Source organism: Solanum lycopersicum, chromosome 9, assembly GCF_036512215.1.
Source record: "Solanum lycopersicum chromosome 9, SLM_r2.1".
Classification (NCBI taxonomy): domain Eukaryota; kingdom Viridiplantae; phylum Streptophyta; class Magnoliopsida; order Solanales; family Solanaceae; genus Solanum; species Solanum lycopersicum.
Genome location: NC_090808.1, coordinates 14,013,151 through 14,023,303, shown reverse-complemented (window position 1 = coordinate 14,023,303; position 10,153 = coordinate 14,013,151).

The window sequence follows — 10,153 nt, the reverse complement described above, 5'->3', positions numbered from 1 at the left end:
CTCACCAACTGACTATGGAGTTCTCCTCTAGATCAATGGTATGTCGATTGCTGATCCTCGTTACCTGTGGCTATATTATTATATGATGCAGACTAACTAGCATCAGTACATTGAATATACAAATATTTGAGCTGGAATGCTAAAAAGTTTAAACTTGAAAGGAGTAATAGGGAACACTTACCTTGGCTCTGCTCAACTCATGAATAACTAACTCATTTCAATATAAAGCAATTTAAAAGCAAATGCAATATAAAGAAAAACTGCTTGAAAACATGTTGTAAACTTTGAATGTATACATGATACAATTAACTCTGAGATGTATATAAAATACAAATAAATTGATGTATATAAATAAATACATTTAACTTTTGTGAGAGCTTCTCTAACTGACAACCATCAGTTAAGAGCTACAGTGATGATACAATGATCTACCTCACGTCGCCATTGCATCGTATACCTGACCAAAGGCATAAGACGTGAACTACCTAATGGATCCACTAGTCTACTGTGAAATGGGTTCATCTAAAAGTATGACCCGTTTCTACCCATGGTGTCTACATGGTTCATGGGGGTTGTGAGTTTTCTTAATGCTCCCCCATATTAGTGCTCAATACTACTACAACAATATTCCAGCTCTTATATTTTTAAAAACATATTGATTCTGTTATTTGACATTAGTGCTCAAAATACTTATCTCAAAGGCTTTCTTGGAAATCCCAGTTTCTTTGCATGCTTAATTTAGAAAGTTATTTACCTTTATGGAAAACTAGCCCGAAGGCTCTTTGGAAGTCACTGTTTCCCTTCTTTTAAAATGTGAAAACAATTTAGGTTCTTTTGGGAATACTTAGTTCCCATATACTACTTCTAGAAAATACTTCAGTTTATTATGAAATAAACTTGAGCTTAAGTTTTAATACGACAATTAAAATGATTTTGAAAGACTTATGAAACTTGAAATGAACTTCTCCTTCTTATAATTAGTCCTTACTCAAACTAAACTTAAAGTCTTAAAACACGTTTAAAGCATTTGCAAAAGACTTCATCAAAATTTAGGAATTCTTTAGACTTGGCTCTAACTTTTCCTTGAATTTGGAGTTATGGATTCAAGGATGTAAATTCATGTTTTTGGATGATTCGTAAATGATCAGAAGTCATTTAGAGTAATTAGAATCATTAGGAAGTGGTAAAACAGCTAAAAAGATCTTAATCGAACTAAATTTCAACAACTAGAGAAATATGCAGATTCGGGCGCATCTTGGGTGCGCCGCGCCATACCCCTTGTTCTGAGGCACCATCTGGGTGAACTACAGGCGCGCCTCCCTAGACCCTCTAGCACAGACGGGATGCGTTGCGCTTTACCCTGCCCAAGTGACGCCTAATGAATTTTTCATCTCGTTTTTCAATGCAACCCCCCCAAACCTCTATATATCTTTTCCAAACCCTTACAATTATTAGTACCTTCAATACCCAATAGATATGTCTTTAAATACAACACATAGTATGAATCAAAACAAACAATAGGCCTTCAACAACTCAGTCAACAAGAATTCAACAATGTCTTCCAAGAACTTCATTATTCTCATTTGACCAATCAAAAAATTGTAGGATTGAAACAAGCCTTGTGTATGGGTGAACAGACCCAACACTAAAGGATCTCACATACCTTGATAGGGATCAGCCCTGACGAATTTCACTCGCAAACCTTGGCGTTCTTGGCGAATTCTTGGCTCTTCTAAGTTTCCTTCTTCTTTTCTCTCTTTTCAAAATCCCTAAGCGTAACCTTCAATTTTCCAATCTGAACTAAAACTTTTCTTACCCCAAATAAACTCCTAAAATGAAATAAGAAATTAATTGGTGAAAAGACTAGTTTTCCCTTCCTTAAATCCGGATTTGGACTTTCCTTACCTCAACAGCCCAACTTCCGATATGCATATCTCCCTCATAAGATATCGAAAATGCGCAAACTCGAAGGCATTGGAAAGTTATTTTTCAAGGGCTTTCCAACCATATAAAGAACTACCTCTAACTCATTCTGATGTAAAAGTTATGGCCATTTGAAAATGATCAAAAATCACTTTCTTAACTAAATAAATTTTCCATATTTATTTCCTATTCTTACCAAAAAGAATATTTTTAGTTTCTTAGATTATTCTTTGTTATTTCAAATTGTGAGATGTTACAACCAGATAGCTTGAAGAAATTAACAGCACGCGTTGGGCCAGAGGATAGTGCCACATAGGCCAAAAAGAGGTAAAGAATTAATCATAAAATAAGTTCGCAAAGGTGATAGAAGATTAGTATAATATAAGTGTGTCTCTGAGATTTCATACATAGGTTGGGGGTACTTATGCTTTCTCCCAAAGATCATCATCAAACTTAAACTGATCTAGGCCTTCTATTGGCCAAGTAAAATTCTTGACATAGGATCTAAAGAAAATCATGAGAAAGTTTTACAGTAGTTTTTTGAACCAATATTTTGCAGGGGCTAGCAAGGATACAAACCGGGTAAGATTATATAAATCCTTTATCTATACAAATCAAATGTACCAACAAATCATATACACACAGGATAATAAATTGTATACAAATAGCTTTAAAAAGCATATAAAATTATGAATTTGTTCAATTAGAAACCGAATAATACAAATTCTGGACATAGTCCATGTAACCACTTATTATATGTTCATGATAAAAAGTAATTTCTTCATATGTATTTTTAAATTATGATAAATTATACATATACAAACATGATTAATTATGCAAACTCAAAGTCAGCCCACAAAATCAATGTATAATTTTAGTCGTGAGTGATAGTTAGATCAAACTATAGTTATGATGAGTAATTACATAGTATAAATTTTTTTAAGCGCGTAATTTCCCAAAAACAATGATTCTTTCAAATTATAATTTGTTGGTCAGTGACCACTACAAATTTTGTATTAGAATCTCACTATCAAGAAAATTGGACGGGGACATTTATGTAAGTCAACTCGAATTCATATCTAAAAAATTTGGGCATACATATTTATATATATTATAGGGATAATGTAGTAGTACTCCTAGACTATGATCGAAATCCTAGAGACACATCTTAAGTAAATTAAAGTCTTATTACCCCCTTAACTTTTTTTTTTGTAATTTTGTAAAAAAATTTGCCTATTATGATGCTAGTTAATTGATGTGTAAACGTCTATACGTTCTCCTCATATGGGACATTGGATGTTAATGCTTGATCCAAAATTGAACTTGCGCCTGAATAGGACAGTTATGATAATTAGTATTGCCAAATTCATAACAGAGTGTATTTCAGTTTTGTGATTTGGTCATATGCTCAATAAACTTTGAGAAGGAAAGCAATATAATACCTTGCCTATTATGAACTAGTTAATTGATGTGTAAACGTTTATATGTTCTCCTCATATGGGACTTCAATCCATTAAATGTTATGATACATTAATTGGGAAAAAGAGTTCTTTATTTCAAGTAGACTCCCTTGTTAGAGTGGCTACATTGTGTTCCTGTCGGATTTACTAGTGCTACATAATCCATAGGGAGAAGAAGAGGAAGAGGACGGAGACTAATAGGATGAAGATGAAGATGTTTGAAGCTATGTAATTTATTTCAAGTAGACTCAAACATAATAGTTTTTTACTTCTGTCACCTAAACATATGCATTTTTTGTTACCTAGTTGAAACTCTTAACCCTATGAAATTGTGTGTGTGTATATATATGACCATATGTGATGTAGAATCTAATTCCATCACGTTGCTTCTTTGAGTTGAGGGTCTATTACTCTCTAAGATGCAAGTCATAAGTTATATTAGTTTATAATGTTCAAAATGCCATAACTCCCTCTAAATTATCTCGACTTCTTTTCTAAAACTAAATTTATTGAGTTTCTAAAAAATATATTATTATATCTAAGATTAAACTGTATTACTATATGTCCTATCAACCATAATAGGGAAGGTCTTTAATGGAATATCATGCGCCCTTTTATCCTTCTAGGTGTCTTCCATTTTGGATATAGTTTTGTTCATCCACATATGTGATTATGAAGTGCATGTGGAAGTTAAAATTGATAATTCTTATAATTAAGAGACGTATTCCTAATATCTTGAGTCTATAATCTAAGAAAATGGAGAGATATGATGAATTTGTCACATATGTGTTATGTATTATTCGATCGGAGTTGATGATATGAAGTCTCAGATCTAGGATATTGTGTGATAAAAATATGTTATCATGGATTAAAAGTCAAGTTCTAAGGAGTGGTGGTCAGACCTAATGTGTTATATGAGTAGTGTGATCAGCAGTCCAAAATATATACGCCATTTCAAGGATGAAGGTAGAAGGATGAGGATGTTCAAATAGATTTGTAGACATACTCGGAGAGATACGAATATGAATGAGGTTATATAAGACAAGGTTGAAGTGGATTCCATAGTGAAAAAATTAAGAAAGAGAGAGGTGTTACATACATGTGAAGAACAAGAGCACATATGCATCATTAAGGAGGTGTAAGAAGTTTGACAAGAGGTATATGTAAGACAAAGAATAAAAGAGGGTGGAAGGGAGGTAATTAAGAACACCCTATCGTGTCATGACTCGAGTCTACACCCTGGACGTGGCCGGCACCCAAAGACCATTGTTGGTCTCAACGAACCCTCATCCTGGTTGACTGCAACCGGAAGACTAACTTAAGCATACAAAAGCTTAAAACTAAAATAAGATTCAATAAACTCAACTTTAAAAAGTTTTAACTCAAATGAACAACTTTGAATAAAATAATATATTCGAGTAGCCATAAAATAGGCAAGTTTAGACTCAAAAACATTTGATAAAATAAATGACTAATACAGAATCTCAACTATAGTGACTATCTATGAAACCTCTAAATTATAAAGAAAGAAGTCGAGGCAAGACCCACGACATACTGAGTAACAGAAAAGTAAATGAAATCCTCCGAAAGCAAGGAGGCTCACTATAGCTAACTCAAATCTTGGATGTATCAATGAAGCTCCTGTTGATGATCTTGAATACATGTTTCTACATCATGAGAAGATATAGGCTAAATTGCTAAGTACGTGGAATGTACGAGCATGTAAGGGGAAATCTAACGCATAAAACATAGGTTTCACAACTTACTAAAAGGAAACATACTTACCTTTTTCAACTCAAATCAAATCAAGAATAAGATACTCAACTCAAGGATTAGATATTAAACTTAAAAGATATGATACTCGACTCAATGAAGCACAAATTAACTCAAGATACTCAAATTAAGATACTCAACACGAAATACTCAACTCCTGATACTTAAATTAACTTATTTCAATATAAAACAATTTAAAACAAGTGCAATAAAAAGAAAAGTTGCTTAAAACAAGTCAACTCAGTGTTTATAACAACGATACAACACAACAATAAAATGTATATGAAAATAAAATTAACTTATGTATATAAAAATACAATAACTTCTGTGGGAGCTTCTCTAACTGACAACTATCACTTAAGAGTTATAGTGCTGATATAGCGTTAATCGACCCACGCTGCCTGGACATCCTAACCTTGTCAGAGTATAGGACCTGAACTGCCTAATGAATCTACTAGTAATCTATAAAAAATATTCATATAAAAAGTATGACCCTTTTCTACCCATGATGGCTACATTGTTTTCATGGAGACTTGACTTAATCTGAAAGTCTCATCCTCACAATTCGTGCTCAATACTACTTGAAAATATACTGACTCTTATGTTTTTAAAACATTGTGATTCTGTGGTTTGAGATAAGTGAACAAAACTAAGCTTTAAAATCTCTCTTGAAAATTATAGTTTCCTGTTTGCTTAATTTTACAAAGCTATTACTTTTTGTCTGAAAACTAGCCCAAAGAATCTTTGGAAATCCAGTTTATGTTCTTATTCTAAATGTGAAGACATTTTTAATATTTTTGGGAATACTTAGTGCCCATATACTTATTTGAAGAATTGTCTTCAATCTTTACTCTTTTCTGAACTTGAGCTTTAAATATTTAAAACGAAGTGAAACATTTGTGTAAGACTTTTGAAAATATTATAAACTTTACTTTGACTTGATCTAAACTTATTGACTCTTAAATTTCCTTGAATTGAAGTATGGATTCAAGGTTCATGATCTCATGTCTATGGATGATTTCATGATTTTCAACATGGAGGGTTCATGTGGAATTTATGGGCATGAACAACTCAACTCGAACGTCTAAGAAAATAGATGGCACTCATATAAAAATCTTCTCGTTCTCTTTCTTACTTCCTCAAAACTTAGTTCTAATCAATGGTTTGCCTCAAATGATTCACTATTAAATTGAAAATCTTTCTTGATCTTTATTCTTAACTCTCTCTCTCTCTCTCTCTCTCTCTTTCTCTCTCTCTCTCTCTCTCTTGAATGTGAATTATGAATTCAAGAATTTTGGTACATGACATGGAAAATCTCATGAAGACAATGTAGACTCATGAATACATTCTCTTCTTTCTCACACTCACTTGCTCGAGTCTTGAAACAAGTTATTGGAAGTTGTAGAGACTCCACCAAAGGACTCAAAGGGGCTTTCTTAGAATGTTGGGAAGAACTCTCAAACATAACCCTCAACTCTACCTTGAATTTGAGTTATGAATTCAAGGTTATGATCATGTTAGGATTTTAGGCGTTAAAAATAGCTTAGATTAGTTAGATTCGAAAAGGAGTGAAGGTGGAATTTAAACGAACTAAAACAGGGCAACCGAGGGCAAAATGGATAGGCAGGCGACCCTGGTAGCCGCATCACGCCAGGCTCCAACCTAGAAAATCTGCCAAACACTTTTGCTCGTTTTCTCACCCTAACTTGCCTAAATCGAATGGATCTTCCCCAATTACTTGGATTCGATTAGTTGGCTTAATTACACTCTAACTACTTAAGCAACACTAAAATTACTCAATTTCATCTCAATAAATCATCAAAACCCCAACACAACTAAATTTAGAATGAACTTCAAGAACACCTTTCAAGAACTCTAATCTTAAGCTTTATGAATGAATTTCGCTGAAAAATTTATATGATTGGAATGTGGGTGAACTAACCCAAAACTATCGAATCTTACATATCTCTTAGGGATTAAATCATGGCGAAAATTCACAACTAAACTAAAGAATGTCGACAAACGTCTTCATCCTTTCCTCTTTTTTGCTCTTTTCTCTTCTTGTATCTTCTTGAACTCTTAACTAAAACCCTAGGCGTATATCAGGATTATAAAACTGAACCTAAAAGTATTATAACACTAAAATATGAATAAACACGAACTAAATCTAATTGGATAAAGAAAGGATTAAAATACCCCTCACTGTTTTTGGTTTACTTTCCTTAACTGGACAGCCTAACTTCAAAAGGTCATATCTCACTCATCCAAACTCAAAACTTAGTAAACTCAGTTGTGTTGGAAATATAATTCAAATGTATTTCCTATAGTATCCTGTATCATACCTAACTCATTTTATTTTAAGAGTTAAACTCATTTGAAGTTGACCTAAAACTCATTCTTAGCTGAACTTGTAAAATTTCATATTTTGATAGTTCCCATTTAATTCTTTTTGGAACTCATAGTGCTAAATCTAGTGAACTGACCTTAATAATTAAGAAATGTTTAATTTCTTGGTGAAATCTCACTAACTATGAATAAAGGCTAAGTCTTAGTTCAAAAAATTTTTCTCCCAGGTGCTACATATCGCTTCTTCAACATATTTAGAATATAACCCTATGATAAAGATAAAAAGAATAATATGTAGCCGAGTATTGTAGTATTAGTTAGTGTACATGAAGTACCTTATTTTCTTGATTTTCACTATTACATCTTGTTTCATTTGTTTGTTTATCTAGTTATTTTGTTACTGACTTTTTTTCTTTCTACGATGCTTTGATTACATTTATTTTAAATTAGTGGTCTATCGAGAACAACTTTTCTACTTTACAAATATAGAAATAATGTCTACATATTTCCAACCTCCATAAATCTCACTTATATAATTACATCAGATATATTGTTATTGTTTGTATTCTTTATTTGAACTAGGTATGAAGTTTTAATTTTTAGGATAAAAGGTTGCCTATTTAAACATTTTTCCCCATATTAAGATTTTAAAAAAATATTTCAAATTAGATAAAACTAATTTCAATTATTTTTTACTATTTCAGTCTTCAAAACCAACCTATACAAATATATTCAGTAAATTATATAAATACCATACTTTTAAAATGAATTACAGTCTATCCCTAATAAGTTTCTAATTACATTCATCCCTTAAAAATTAAAAAATCTTGATACAACAATTGAAGCTCATATACCTTAAATCTTGTCTCAGATATATCAATATGTAGCTCCGATACATCAAAAACTAGCCCAAATACATAATACGTAGTTCAGATACATTAAATATTGTCTCATATATATTAATATTTAGCTCGGATACATCAATAACTAGCTCATATAGATTAAATACTAGCTCGCCTACATTAATATGCAGATTGGATACATTAAAGAAATATGGGATTTTGGATATTTTTAACAAGAAATAAGGGGTAATGGAAATAAGTGAAAAAAAAAAGTGTTTATTTTTGTAATTTCTCTTATATTAATTGTAGTTTGGGTTCCTTCGAAATTAATTTTTTTAAATTATATTTGTTGTGCGTATCATTTTTATGTATTTTTTTTAGTGAATTTTCAGTCTTTCTACAAAACAGTAAGTATACTTATAATATTAATATTGGATACTTTTGTGATGTATGTTATTTTTCTATGACATTTGAATATTAAAAACTTTTGTAATGTAATTTATTTTTCATTTTTGGGCTCATAGAATATCGTAAATTTTTATTATTTTCAGGAAATTAAAAATTATTTATATTTTTCTGTTTTATAGCTAACGTATATTATTTAATAAATATTTCATTTAATATATTCTTTGGCAGGAGCACAAGTTTAACAAAAATGTATGCATTTTCAAAATTCAATTGGATATTTGGATCAAATACTACATAATTAATTATTTTTGTTATAAAACTATATAAGTAATTCAGCTACAATATTTGTTTGACAAGTTTAGAAGATATTTAATAACTTTATATTCATCTATTGTGTCAGCGTAATAATATTTTTTATTTAAATAAGTATTTCATTTATACTGAAGTCAATTTTGTATACATAATTATTTTTATTGGTCGACATACAATTAATGTGTGACACACATACGCTAAGCTAGTCAATCAAATGTGAAGATATTTACTAGCAAGAATTATTTCCTATAAAAAAGCTAAAACATATTGTTAGTGAAAAAACTTACAAGATAATAAAATTGCAAGATTACAATTGAAAATAAAATGAAGAAAGTAATCTCTTCAGGCTGAGGCGCGGATATCTCTTTAAGGAGATTCAAGCCTACTGCAACAAATGTTTTCACCGGTCCAGCAGTAGTCCTCTTTGACTTTTCCCATCCAGGATACAACAGGCTTCACAAAGTATAACTCAACAACTCTGGACAAGAGTTGAGTCCAAAGCTCCATAAAAAAGAATACCTCCCTTCAACTAATAAGAACTCTCTTTTAGACTAACTCTTTTACTCTTTGTTTTCTCTTATGAATTGTGTGTCCAAACCAAATGAAGACCACCACTATTTATACTACAAGAAGTCTTCCTAGCATTGAATAGGAAGATAATGGAGGTAGTAAGTAGTGAAGATAATGGCCTTAAGAGCTTCATAGGTTACAATAGGAGTTACATAGGTTACATAGGTTACAATAGGAGTTACATAGGTTACATAGGTTACAAAGAGTAATGGAGGAATTAAGAATGAAATAAAATGATGGACAACCAATGCTAATAGATGTTGTAGAAGTTATTCATTCCAATGTTTATTGAAATGTTTTTATCTCTACAATGAATTCAAATAATAAAGCCAAAAGTAAGGGCATTACATGGCTACCAAGTCAAAAATGAATAGCATGATTAAATTGGTAGTTTAAAACACAAATGCCTACCAATGGCCATTCTTATAACTCCAAAATAAAGCAATTTAATATGTTAAATATTAATATTAAAATGCTAATCACCTAACACATATCACTAACCTTTTTAATATTTAGATA